This window comes from Rhinoderma darwinii, chromosome 8 (genome assembly GCF_050947455.1).
Source record: "Rhinoderma darwinii isolate aRhiDar2 chromosome 8, aRhiDar2.hap1, whole genome shotgun sequence".
NCBI lineage: Eukaryota > Metazoa > Chordata > Amphibia > Anura > Rhinodermatidae > Rhinoderma > Rhinoderma darwinii.
In genome coordinates this window covers 110,420,420-110,435,249 of record NC_134694.1, presented here as the reverse complement: position 1 = coordinate 110,435,249, position 14,830 = coordinate 110,420,420, and the positions used below count along the sequence as shown (strand labels likewise).

Here is a 14,830-nt window from a genome sequence, read left to right as displayed (position 1 = left end):
CCTTCAGGAATTTTCAGGCAGATTTTCAGCTGCCTGCGCCTTTTTGCTGTAGTTTTCGCAGAATTTTTTGCTTACAGCCATTGCAGATAATACAAGGACCACGGGCAAAAAATGTTGTGACAAACACTGGGAAACTAGCGCCGAGGGTTTTTTCTGCCTCCCATTGATTTTAATTGGAGGTCAGAGACGGAACCACGGCAGGAAAGGACATGCCGCATTTTTATCCTGTGAGTGGCTAAAAGCCGCCCGGGAAAAAATTGCCTCTGCCTCCTATTGAAATTGATGGGGGGGGCAATTTCAGCAGTTTTTTGGGCGCTGATTCTGACGCGGTTTCCGCATCAAAATCAGTGCCAAATACCTGCGCCTGAAGCTCCTTTTGAGGTGTTTTTCGTAGTGTCAATGGAAAATCAGCTCCAAAAGTGCCTCAAGAAGTGACATGCTACTTTTTTTTTACCAGGCTTCTATTGTACGAGGCGTTTTTTAAATGTAGCAGCGTAAAAATACGCCTCAAGTGAACAGCACAGTGTAATTCCCATTGAAATCAATGGGAAACTGTTTGCAGGCTTATTTCAAGTGTATTTTGGAGCGTAAAACGAGGCTTTTCTGTTCCAAAATCAGCCTGAAAATAAGCCGTGTGAACATAGCCTTAGGGTCTAGGGACACAACCCTATGACAAGGAGAATGGTAACACCCTGTTGTCAATTTTTCATACATTTCCAAGAGGAAATGCAGAGTTCTAAGAAAAGATATTCCAGAATTGTTATTTTATGGGAAATACAATTATTTACTAAAACAGACGTGTTAGGAGAGGGGACTAGTTCGCTTTAATGCCCAGTTCACACGGAGGAATTTGCAGGCAGACTTTGACCTGTCTGCCCTTTTTTCGCCTGCGGACAAAAAACGCAGCAAAAGACACTTTCTCTGCCTCCTATTGAAATGAACCGCAACAAGAAAGAACATGCCGCTTTTTTTCCCACGAGCAGTTTCCGCGGAAAAAAAAACCCAGTGTGAACTGGCTCTAATAGTTATGTATTCTCCTTATGACTGCGTCTGATCAGTGTCATATTCTCTTATATTGTGTTGATGAAACTCTGCAGAGCGCTGTGTAGACCTGGTATCTGACCACAATATGGTCACTGTATGATCTGCAGCATGATATTACTCTACAGAGCGCTGTGTAGACCTGGTATCTGACCACGATATAGTCACTGTATGGTCTGCAGCTTGATATTACTCTGCAGAGCGCAGTGTAGACCTGGTATCTGACCATAATATGGTCACTGTATGGTCTGCTGCATGATATTACTCTACAGAGCGCTGTGTAGACCTGGTATCTGACCACGATATGGTCACTGTATGGTCTGCAGCATGATGTTACTCTGCAGAGCGCTGTGTAGACCTGGTATCTGACCACGATACAGTCACAGTATGGCCTGAAGCATGATATTACTCTGCAGAGCGCTGTGTAGACCCGGTATCTGACCACGATACAGTCACAGTATGGCCTGAAGCATGATATTACTCTGCAGAGCGCTGTGTAGACCCGGTATCTGACCACGATACAGTCACAGTATGGCCTGAAGCATGATATTACTCTGCAGAGCGCTGTGTAGACCTGGTATCTGACCACGATATAGTCACTGTATGGTCTGCAGCATGATATTACTCTGCAGAGCGCTGTGTAGACCTGGTATCTGACCATGATATAGTCACTGTATGGTCTGCAGCATGATATTACTCTACAGAGCACTGTGTAGACCTGGTATCTGACCATGATATGGTCATTGTATGGCCTGCAGCATGATATTACTCTACAGAGCGCTGTGTAGACCTGGTATCTGACCATAATATGGTCACTGTATGGCCTGCAGCATGATATTACTCTGCAGAGCGCTGTGTAGACCTGGTATCTGACCACGATATGGTCACTGTGTTATTGGTTATATCGGTGCTTGTATAGTGTTAGCGTCAGAGGTCATAACATTATTACCTTATCTGTAGAGTTTTTACTGAGTGTAAGGCTTCGTTCACATCTGCGTCAGGGTTCTAATCCGACATTCCACCAGAGCTTTCCGTGGGAACGGAGCCTGGACTGGCACAAACAGAAACTATAGGTTTTCGCTTCCATCACTATTGATTTCAATGGTGACGAATCCGGTGCCAATGGTTTCCGTTTTTCCCTGTTGTGCAAAGGATCCGTCGTTTTGACGGAATCAATAGCGCACTACAGATTCAGGCCTCAGAGCTGGCTACAGCTGCTCTGTATACAGGATACAAATCAGCTGTACCTCAAAAAGTTTAAATTTTTTTTTTTTTTTTAAGTATGTATTTTTATTTCCAACAATTACAAACAAATGAACAAAAATTCAACAACAGCATGTCCCATGGCAATAGCATCTCTGAATACTAATATCCATACGTTGCAGAAAATATAACCTGCAAGTCATATAAATTATTGCAAAAGATCCTCGTTAGAACAGTACGAGAGATTTTACCCCAAAGCCAAAGGGGAAATAAAAAAGGTATCAATGTTCATAGGACATGTAACACATAAAGGAATCATAAAGAAAGGGGGAGGGAAGGATAGAAGAGGGAAGGGGGGGGAGAGGATGGACACGTGTATCCCCCAGCAGTTCCACAGTTCCACACTGATGCTTAAAGAATCATAGCATGATTGGTGTCACACCAGACAACTGGTGCTCCAGGTACCAAGTGGAGAAGCCAAAACATGCAATCAGCTTTTGTTTAATGTGAAGCGGTAAGAGAGGTATAAAATTCTCCCACAGCTTAAAAAAAACCCTCAGTTTTGTGCTCTTTCCAAAGGGAGGTTTCCACCCAATCCATTCGGAAAAGGTAAGATAGTTTTTCCAAGAAAATACGATGGGTGGGGGGGGGGGGTGTTGGTTATCCAGACCTGGAGAATCGCCTTCCTAGCAGCCGCAGAGACATAGTAGAGCAGTTTTTTGTGATGGTTCGGGATAAAGAGCATGGAAGATGGTAGGATCCCAAAGAGACCCCACTTTTGGGTGGAGGGGCATTGTATGAATAGGGTGTTTGACACAAAAGATTGAATCTTTCGCCAAAAATCAACAATAGTTGGGCATAACCATAGGTAATGTAATAAGTCGGCATGCGGTGCTCCACACTTTATACACGAATGGTCAGAGGAGTTACCCATGAGAAAGCCCCTGTAAGGGGACATGTAAGCCCTATGAGCTATTTTAAAAGACATCTCCCAGTACATGGCAGATGGGAGGTATTTGGCAGCCGTGGTTACAGATGATAAGATATCATCATGAGTGATGTGATCCAAGTGGTCAACCCAATAAGATACACCCAATCGTGATTTAGCGTAGTCCAACGGCTGTAAGTTTTAATTTCTAACAAAAAGTATTTAGAAAGTTGCATTAAACACACTGATAGGGGGGGGGGGGGTTAGTGTGAATTTACTTTATTTAGGTTTCATGCACTTTAAAAATGAAAGCACATTTGTATATTATGAGGACAGGTCCGCTCTACTAATAACCCACACAGCACAAAAAAAATATTGGGCCGTATGGCTAATCTGCTGATCGCAAACAAAGAATATAGTTGTGAGTCCGCTGTATTCATGAGGGAAACGCCCGCCTGGCATCTCTCTGCCTCCTTCCGCCCCCTTCCGCCCCCTTCCGCTCCCTTCACCGGTGATTAATTGTCTTCCTTGTATAAGGGCTCCACAGCCTCCCAGCGATTATGCTGTCATTTTCAGATCTTATAAGTTATATTTAACTATGACAAATGTTCCTGTTCCTATACCTGTATAAATACTAAGGGGATGGTAAGATAAGAGATTTTACATTAATGTATGTCTGGTTTATTTTTTATGGCTCTTGCAGATATATATTTATTGAGATTTCCAGAGCATGTTGCCTTTGGTCGGCTTTTAGACTTTTTATGAGTCACTTTTCTCTATGTATACTAGAGTGTTATCGATATAAAAATGCAGTTTGATTCCTATACGTCACGTTTCCTTCCCCTTTCATCTATGTACTTAGAATTTAAAAGAAATGCATCATGTATTTAAAAGGGGTTGTCCGGGGTAAGAAACAGTGCCACTCTTGTACATAAACAAGTAAATGAGGCTGAGCTGTAATACCAGGTACAAACATTGACAGGAGTGGCACTGTTTTGGGAAAGAGATCAGACCTTTCTTTCTATTCCTTTAAAACCTCTTTAATTGTATTAATCAATTGAATGTAATAATGTAAAACACTGTTTCTATATATTTTATTTATCTTTTAATTTTAAAAACTCTCCTAGGGACGTCCATTTTGGAGGCACACAGATCCCTCCTAAATTGTCTGAATAGATAATGCAGCATTGTGTGCGCGCATGTGTAACGCCGACGGTGGGCCCTGCATCTGCCAGCGGTACCCGCCACCGGGTCTTCTGAAAAATTCTAAAGTTACCCAATCACCCCTGCAGTTTCCCAGTACTATTTAAGGCACCTCCTCCACCTCCCAAGTTCCTGAGCAATGTTGTTGTTAACCCAGTGTTAGTCTGCGAAGGTGCCGTAGTCTATTCCTGAAACCTGTATCCGTGACGACTTAAGTATCCGTGTCCAGTGTCCGTGATGACTTCAGTATGCATGTTCAGTGTCCGTGACGAGTCCGGTATCCGTGTCCGCCTCCAGTGTCCGTGACGACTTCAGTATTTGTGTTCAGTGTCCGTGACGAGTCTGGTATCCATGTTGTTTATCTGTGACAAGTCCAGTATCTGTGTCCAGTGCCTGTGTCAAGTCCAGTGTCCGTGATGACTTCAGAATCCGTGTCCAGTGTCCTTGACGATTTCAGTATCCGTGTCCAGTGTCCTTGATGACTTCAGTATCCGTGTCCAGTGTCGGTGGCGAGTCCGGTAACCGTGTCCGGTGTCTGAGACGAGTGCAGTATCCGTGACGAGTCCAGTGTCCAAGGCCAGTTCTGCTTCCGATAATCCAGCACAAGCCAGTGACTGTCCTATATTTGTCTATATTTGTCAAACGGAAACCAAAGGGGTCTGTTTCCATCACCATTGATTTCAATGGTGATGGATCCGGTGCCAATGGTTTCCGTTTGTCTCTGCTGTGCAAGGGTTTCAGTTGTTTTGATGGAATCAATAGCGTAGTACAAGATATTTTCACAGGTTGATTGGACAAGAACAAGGGACTGATAACATGACAATAGAGAGAAACACTGTTCTCACGCTGAAACAAAAGACAGAAGTTATCATCTTTATATGGAAGAATCCATCGATCAATGCATTTCCATTAGATAAGTGCCATGAATATGATATATTTGGTTGAAAATTGTGGGGAAGATACAAGTTTGTATAGCATTGCTGATGTTGTCCTCAAACGTCATGTAGATATTATGTATGCAAAACAGTTATTGCCCCAACAGCCAAGGCCTTATTTCCAGAGCTGGATATGGTTCAATATGGAGCCACCACAAATTACTAAAAACTTGAATATATTGGACAACCTGTTTACTATGACCATGACGTTCCGTCTAGATTCACAATAAAAAAAAGCTCAAAACTTCCCCATTCCAACAAAATCCAAGCTGGTCTCTTGGGTTGTTAGTAAATGGTATCCTGGTGCCCCCCCCCCCCCCTACATAGCTTTATTATGTAGCTCTAAGCAAACACATTTCTATTGATGTGTATGGAGCAATACACAAGAAATTGGGAGGGAGCAAAGATGAATTACACGCAAACATATCCCAGTATAAATTCTATTTGGCCTTTGAGAATTCCATCTACAAGGAATATATGACCAAAAAGTTATGGTCAAATGCATTTGGATCATGGGCAGTGCCAGTTGTGTTGGGAAGATCCAGGAAAAACTATGAATGCTTTGTCCCCGGAGATGCCTTCATTCACGTTGATGATTTTCATAGTTCAAAGGAGCTGGCTGCCTACCTACTTGAGTTGGATAAAGATGATGAGAAATATAGGAAGAATTTCCACAAAAAATGTAAATACCAAGTATAGTTAAATGAAGGAGTGTCATATAAATGTTGCCATTATGTGAATTTATAAGAGGCTATCAAGTTTACTAAACCATTCCCAGCATAAAAAAGTGGTTTCTGGAAGACGTGTAAAATAAAATCAGCAAACTTGTTATAAGATTAAGGAAACATATACACTATGTTATTCCTAGTGCAGGGCCTGAGGAGCATGACTCAGGAATTAAAAAACACCCAAAAAAGAAGTCCTGCGCTATCTCCTCAGGCCCTTCACTAGGCATAACACAGTGTATCGGGAATGCATAGATTTGGTGGGATGCTACCCAACAGTCCGCTAAAATTCACATCGATTAGCTAGAAAATAGTTTTTCATCCGTATATCCCACACACACACACACACACACACACACACATGCACGCGCACGCACGCACACACACACACGCACACACACACACACACGCACACACTACTGTAAACTATCTCAGCCAGATCGGTCATATTAAAGCCTTCATCCAGCTGTGATGCATAAAGGCCTTTCTACACATTAGAAAAATATTTGTTCGATTTTGATCACATCTATTAAGACCTGAAATTCTATCCTGACGACAGGATGTTTTGGTCCACGAGGGGGTTAATGTATTCTATGTTTCAAAGGTTGGCAAATATAATAGTTAATATGTATTATTTATAAAGTTACATGTTCAATAAATTTCATGTAACTTTATGTTCCCATCCAATACTGAAATAATAGATGTTAACCCAGGAGAAAATATAATCTTTGATAGACTACAAGATATCTCAATGTTACGATCAGTCTTTGCTCTGCCAAGATGGACCTGTGCATCACAGACATATCCCAAAGTCCATACATAGATACATATTCATACAAAAAACACAACTCATTAAGATGGGAAAGTTACCAAGATGCCACCAAAACAAAGACGAAAAGAGAGTAGCTCTTCTGTACTCTATGGTCGGGAAAAGGGGCACTTCTGGGAATGCAGTTGTGCCGCATGAATTTGCCTCCCCCTAAGGAACTTACATCAGGCACATTATGTTTGCATTACTCAAAACCTTAAACCCAAAACACCATAAAATCAATGCCTTTGAACATTGTGTCTGAGAACATTTTAGCAACAAATGATTCTAAAAGGGGTTAGGTGACGAAAAGTGGGCCACGACTCCTTAATTTGACAAATTTTTCACTTTTATATTTCTTATCTTTAGTGCCAAAATTACTGTTTCCAGATCTATTCAACCCCCCTCCAGTAACGCCAGCTGAAGCCTTGTCAGTATTTTGGAAGGGCCCATCAGAATCTTATAAAGATCAAGAACCTGACAAAATAACAACTAAGTTGTTGTATTATTATGGAAGTAATTTGAAGCTCCTGGGCCCTATATAACATCTGTACCAGGCGCCCCCTACATTCATGTGTCATTTATCCAATTGCTGCCCTCTTATGGTCATTGAGCCCCCTTAGAAAATTGAGTTATAGATGCAAATGCAACCTCTAAACCATTTCTTATTAGATTAGATCTGCTAAATCTAAATTGGTATCGATAGTAACCATTTCTAAACCGATTGCTGTGCCGATGTCCTGGATTGTAATATCTCTGTGCCACTCCACAGACGGGAGTGAAGAAGATTAGGGCTGTTTAATTTACAATGGAGATGTTCACGGAAATCAATATTTGCTCACTTCTGTCCTCAACTTGGAAAATCAACATTGACATTAATATATTACCGCCTAATAGACTGTCCAGTCTAATGTATAAATGAGTGAAATATTTAATATATTCATAAAAAAACAATGACATTTATAACATAAGGAGAAAGTGACTCAATTAACAATGCCAGCACTGTGCCCCTATGAATGTCAATAGCAGACTGCTTCTCTTAAACAGTGCCACAACATGCCCCTAAAAACAACACTTTGTAAAGGATCTGCCAGGCACTACGTCTGGGTATACTCCCAGGATTAATCAGTCGACACCTGAGGCCAGACCTCTGAGACTGACACCTGCTCCCACCAATCAGGGTGGCAGGCTCAGGAGTGGGAGAGTCTATCGCGGCCTGGTCAGTCAGAGTTAGCTCCGCCCCCTGTCCATTTATACCTGCCGTTTTCTCTTCCTCCTTGCTTGTTATTCTTCTTGGATTCCTGGCCCCACTGCTGCCTTGCTCCAGCCTGCTTCTGCCGTGCTTCTGCCTTGCTTCAGTTCCGTTTATCCTGCGTTGCTCTGCCCCTGGCTTGCTTCTGCTCCGTGCTCCCGTTTGTATACTCCACTACTTCCTGATCCTGACTGGCTCATTCACCGCTCCGTTTCCTCGCGGCGTTCCGTGGGCTACTGTATTCCCTTGCGTGTTCCCTGTTTGTCTCCCTTGCACTTAGACAGCGTAGGGACCGCCGCCAAGTTGTACCCCGTCGCCTAGGGCGGGTCGTTGCAAGTAGGCAGGGACAGGGCGGTGGGTAGATTAGGGCTCACTTGTTCCCTTCACCTCCTTCCTGCCATTACACACTTTCAGTGGACTGCCAAACCATATTGTCAGCAAAGTGACCCACATAAAGGGTATGTTCACACGGCCTATTTACGGACGTAAATCGGGCGTTTTTGCCCCGAATTACGCCCGAAAATAGCGCCTCAATAGCGCTGACAAACATCTGCCCATTGAAAGCAATGGGCAGACGTTTGTCTATTCACACGAGGCGTATATTTACGCGCCGCTGTCAAATGACGGCGCGTAAATTGACGCCCGCGTAGAAGAAGTGACCTGTCACTTCTTTGGCCGTAATTGGAGCCGCTATTCATTGACTCCAATGAATAGCAGCGCTAATTACGGCCGTAATTGACGCGGCGTTCAAGCGCCTGCACATGCCGGTACGGCTGAAATTACGGGGATGTTTTCAGGCTGAAACATCCCCGTAATTTCAGCCGTTACGGACCCCCGCCGTGTGAACATACCCAAACAGTGCGAAGTGAGAGCCCTCAATAATAATTACAAAGTCCCTGGTGGTCTAGAATACTAAAGGGTTTAATGCCAAAACCCCTGGTAATCTAGGCTGTTGAAGGTGTCAATGCCAAAATTCCTAATGGTCTATGGAAGCGTTAATATACCTTGTGTCCAGTTAATTACTCCCCTCCTGAGGTTACAGCGTAGTTTGTCCTTGACAGGAAGTTGATCACTGATCACATTCAGCTTCCTCTTCCTTTTCTGCACTGATCATAGAGATCAGAGGAGAGAGGGGAGGAGATAAAGTGGACAGTGATTGTACGGCCACTGCTTATTTCTGGGGTAAAAAAGAGGATCAGACAAAAAAAAAATAACCCACACATCTCACTTGGCCGAAGGCCTAGAGGCTTCACAGACATAACATTTTCTAATTAGAAACCAACTAAGGGCTCATGCACATAACCGTAGTGGTGTGCACGGCCATGATTTGCGTCTCGGACGGCCACGGTGTGTCACTCGCGGGCCGTGCACATGGCCGTGTGCATTCATTTCAATGAGCCTGGACCGCAAAATACGGCCATAATAAGACACGTTCTATCTTTTTGCAGTCCAGGCTCCCGGGCAATGCACGAACCGTAGAAACAATGGTCGTGTGCATGGGCCCATAGAAATGAGTGGGGCCGCAATTCACCCGCAGATGAATTGCGGCTGCAAAAATACGTTCGTGTGCATGGGGCCTAAAATTGAAAGTCTGTGAGCAGCTTTAGGACCATCTCGTGGGGAATAGTTTAGATCTTTATATGACCAGACAATTCTAAGTGTATGTTCACACGGAGTGTTTTCAGCCGTTTTTCGGGCCGTAAACGTCTCGAAAAACCGCTGAAAAATCGGAAGCAGAACGCCTCCAAAGATCTGCCCATTGATTTCAATGGGAAAAACGACGTTCTGTTCCGACGGGGCGTTTTTTACACAGCCATTTTTCAAAACGGGTGCGTAAAAAACCGGCCGCGAAAAAGTGCATGTCACTTCTTGAGCCGTTTTTGGAGCTGTTTTTCATGGACTCTATAGAAAAACAGCTCCAAAAACGGCCTTTAAAAACGCAGCGAAAAACGCAACTTTGATTAAAAAAACACCTGAAAATCAGGAGCTGTTTTCCCAGACGTTTTTCATTTTGTGTGTGCACATACCCTTATAATTCAATTATGTTACATTTTTATTCTTTTGTTAAACTTCCAAAATGATGACTATTTATTGATGAAAATCTTGTCCAACCTGTTAGACTTTACTGCACTTTTAATGCCTAATAAATAATACATTATTAAATGGTGTTGTGAAATTCGGATGATGAGGAAGGACAAAAGCAAGATGATAAAAACCAGGCAAGTTCATTAAAGGGGTTGTACAAACATTAAATACCAGATTCCTTGTATAGATTATAAAAAATAAACACTTTTTGCCATTTATATGCTGTTGAAAAAAAACTAACCAGTGAAGAGTTATGACATTTACTTACGTAGTTTTGCGCCACCTAGTGTTTAGAGTATATAGCAATGTGCACGTCGACCTAATGAGCTGCTGGACACACCTGTTCAGTCACTCTCCCGACAGTTAGTTCTCTTCATAGCAATCCTTTGTTCACTGCAGAGCAGCCAATAGAAATAGTTTTCTTTTCTGCTTGCCAGGGAAGGAGCAGAGCCTCTGCAGAAACATGGCAGTACAACTGAGAAAACTCCTTCTTCTCAGCTTGTTAGGATTGTAAAGCTCGTCACCCTGACAGCAGATATGAACCCTGCACATGCCCACTCAATCTTTATTGTTGAATTTTTTTAGATTTTAATTGATTTTTAACCCCTTAGTGACCACCAATACGCCTTTTCACGTGAGTCACTAATGGGCTTTAGGCTAGGCTGACGCCTTTTCACGTCAGCCTAGTCTAAGTCCTGCACGGGTCTCCCGTGCAGGCAGGAGCCGGGGCTCTGCTGTCTGATGACAGCTGAGCTCCTGCTCCAACGCCCGCGATCGAAGTTTACTTCGATCGCGGCCGTTTAACCCGTTAAATGCCGCCGTCAATAGCGACCGCAGCATTTAACTTTGTTTACAAAGGGAGTGCGCTCCCTCTGCCACCCATCGGCGGCCCGCGAATGCAATCGCGGGTCTCTGATGGGGTGTCATGGCAGCCGGGGGCTTGATTAAAGCCTCTAGGTCTGCCCTGCACATATGCCTGTTAGGACGCGCCGGAGGCACGTCCTAACAGATTGCCTATAAGATTTACACTGACAGGCAATAATGCTCTGGTATACGAAGTATACCAAAGCATTATAGCAGCGATCGGAACATCGCACAGTAAAGTCCCCTAGTGGGACTAATAAAATAAGTAATCAAAGTGAAATAAAGATTATTAATAAAAAGTACAGTAAAAAAATAAATAAAATAATTTTTTTCCATAAAAAGTGGTTTTATTTAGTAAAAGTGTAAAAAAAAAAAAAAGTACACATATGTGGTATCGCCGCGACCGTAATGACTCCATTAATAAAGTTAATATGTCATTTAAACCGCAAGGTGAACACCGTAAAAAAAAAAACGCAAAAAACCATGGCGAAATTGCAATTTTTTTCCATTGCCCCCCAAAAAAGTCATAATAAAAATGAATCAATAAGTCCCATGCACCCCAAAACAGTACCATTCAAAACGACGTCTTGTCCCGCAGAAAACAAGCCCAAAAAATCACTACATTGATGGAAAAATAAAAAAATGACGGCTCTTGCAAAGCGACAATGCAAAAACAAATAATTTTAGTTCAAAAGGGTTTCTATTGTGCAAAAGTCGTAAAACATAAAAAAAACTCTACATATGTGGTATCGCCGTAATCGTACCGACCCATAAAATAAAGGTAACATGTTAATTACGTCGCACAGTGAACGGCGTCAATTTAAAAACGCATAGAACAATGGCGGAATTTCAGGTTTTTGTTATAATCCCCCCCAAAAAGGTTAATAAAAGTTAATATAAAAATTATATGTACCCAAAAATGGTGCTATTAAAAAGCACAACTAATCCCGCAAAAAACAAGTCCTCATACAGCTATGTAGACGAAAAAATAAAAACTTTATAGCACTTTGAATGCGACTATAGAAAAACGAATAAAATAGCTTGGTCATTAAGGCCTAAAATGGGCTGGTCACTAAGGGGTTAAGGGAGTGAATATTATGGATGTCACACAGTTATATCCTCACGACTGGATCCCATGTTATCAATCTGCAGGCAAAGTAAGAAGGGACTATATTATCAGTTGCCATAGGGGGAAGGAGACTCATAACTGAGATGTGATATTTGAGAAGTCAGGTCCACGTGACTAACTGATTCAGTGAAAAGTGTTAGATACAGCTGCTCAGTATAGAGAATACAGAGCAGCTGTATCTAAAAAGTAAGAAGAATTTTTAATAAAAAATATATACGAAAGTACACAAAACACACTAAAACACCTTTTTATTTATTTAAAAAAAACGTTTTTTTTTTCCATTTCAAAGGTGTACAAAGCCTTTAAGGCAGGGAATGAGATAAAATAACATAAGAAACATAACTCACCTGGTATATCCTTCACCACTTCAGCTCCGCCGCTGCATTGGTCCCGCTGTGCTTGTCACTGTTGCCAGAGACAGGGTCTAATATTAGTACTAGGAAGGCAGACCTGAGGGCCATTGTTAGGCCCCTAACTGCCATAGCATACCATTGGCACCATGCAATTGTGTCACAAATGGGGAGGCTAGATGGGCTGAGAGGGGAAGCTGTCTCCCTCTGTCTAACCACATAGATGCCGCATTTAGAATTGACCCCGGCATCTAAGTGGTCAAATGGCAGAGATCAGAGTTATCTCTGATACCGGCCATAAGAACAAGGTGTTCACTGTATAATACAGCTGGCACCTGCAAGTGTTGGTGCAGGCACAGCTCCTGTGCCTTCGCCATCACTATGATGTACATGTACACAATTTTGCGGACACTGTATAGTTCTCATTATGTTATTGTACATCAAAAAGCATTAAGGGGTTAAAGGGTGCCTGCCCTCCTGTGTGGTGTAGTATAGAGGATCTGTCAGATCTCCTGTGTGGTGTAGAATAGGGGATCTGTCAGTTCTCCTGTGTGGTGTAGTATAGAGGAGCTGTCAGCTCTCCTGTCTGTGATGTAGTATAGAGGAGCTGACAGTTTTCCTGTGTGGTGTAGTATAGAGAAGCTGTCAGCTCTCCTGTGTGATGTAGTATAGAGAAGCTGTCAGCTCTCCTGTGTGGTGTAGAATAGAGGATCTGTCGGCACTCCTGTGTGGTGTAGGTTAAAGGATCTGTCAGCTCTGATGTGTGGTATAGTATAGAGGAGCTGTCAGTTCTCCTGTGTGGTGTAATATAGAGGATTTGTCAGCTCTCCTGTGTGGGGTAGTATAGAGGAGCTGTCAGCTCTCCTGTGTGATGTAGTATAGAGGAGCTGTCAGCTCTCCTGTGTGGTGTAGTATAGAGGAGCTGTCAGCTCTCCTGTGTGGTGTAGTATAGAGGATTTGTCAGCTCTCCTGTGTGGGGTAGTATAGAGTATCTGTCAGTTCTCCTGTGTGGTGTAGTATAGAGGAGCTGTCAGCTCTCCTGTGTGGTGTAGTATAGAGGAGCTGTCAGCTTTCCTGTGTGGTGTAGTATAGAGGAGCTGTCAGCTCTCCTGTGTGGTGTAGTATAGAGGATCTGTTAGTTCTCCTTTGTGGTGTAGTATAGAGGATCTGTCAGCTCTCCTGTGTGGTGTAGTATAGAGGAGCTGTCAGCTCCCCTGTGTGGTGTAGTATAGAGGATCTGTCAGCTGTCTTGTGCGGTGTAGTATAGAGGAGCTGTCAGTTCTCCTGTGTGGTGTAGTATAGAGGATCTGTCAGCTCCCCTGTGTGGTGTAGTATAGAGGATCTGTCAACTCTCCTGTGTGGTGTAGTATAGAGGAGCTGTCAGCTCTCCTGTGTGGTGTGGTGTAGTGTAGAAGAGCTATCAGCTCTCTTGTGTGGTGTAGTATAGAGGATCTGTCAGCTCTCCTGTGTGGTGTAGTGTAGAGGAGCTATCAGCTCTCTTGTGTGGTGTAGTATAGAGGAGCTGTCAGCTCTCATGTGTGATCTAGTATATAGGAGTGGTCAGCTGTCCTGCGTGGTGTAGTATAGAGGAGCTGTCAGCTCTCCTGTGTGGTGTAGTATAGAGGAGCTGTCAGCTCTCCTGTGTGGTGTAGTATAGAGGATCTGTCAGCTCTCCTGTGTGGTGTAGTATGGGGGATCTGTCAGCTCTCCTTTGGGGTGTAGTATAGAGGAGCTGTCAGTTCTCCTGTGTGGTGTAGTATAGAGGAGCTGTCTGTTCTCCTGTGTGGTGTAGTATAGAGCATCTGTCGACTCTCCTGTGTGGTGTAGTATGGAGGTGCTGTCAGCTCTCCTGTGTGGTGTAGTATAGAGGATCTGTCAGCTCTCCTGTGTGGTGTAGTATAGAGGAGCTGTCAGCTGTCCTGTGTGGTGTAGTATAGAAGATATGTCAGCTCTCCTGTGTGGTGTAGTATAGAGGAGCTGTCAGCTTTCCTGTGTGGTGAAGTATAGAGGAGCTGTCAGATCTCCTGTGTGGTGTAGTATAGCGGATCTGTCAGCTCTCCTGTGTGGTGTAGAAAAGAGGAGCTGTCAGTTCTCCTGTGTGGTGTAGTATAGAGGAGCTGTAAGTTCTCCTGTGTGGTGTAGTATAGAGGATCTGTCAGCTCCCCTGTGTGGTGTAGTATAGAGGATCTGTCAGCTCTCCTGTGTGGTGTAGTATAGAGAATCTGTCAGCTCTCCTGTGGGGTGTAGTATAGAGGAGCTGTCAGCTCTCCTGTATGGTGTCGTATAGAGGATCTGTCAGTTATCCTG

The 14,830-nt window shown here is 43.3% G+C and overlaps 1 pseudogene; it reads left to right on the top strand.

Moving 5' to 3' along the window:
- The first annotated feature begins 5,297 nt into the window (after window positions 1-5,297).
- Window positions 5,298-14,830, top strand: part of LOC142660020 (3-galactosyl-N-acetylglucosaminide 4-alpha-L-fucosyltransferase FUT3-like) — a 52,266-nt pseudogene continuing 42,733 nt past the window's right edge.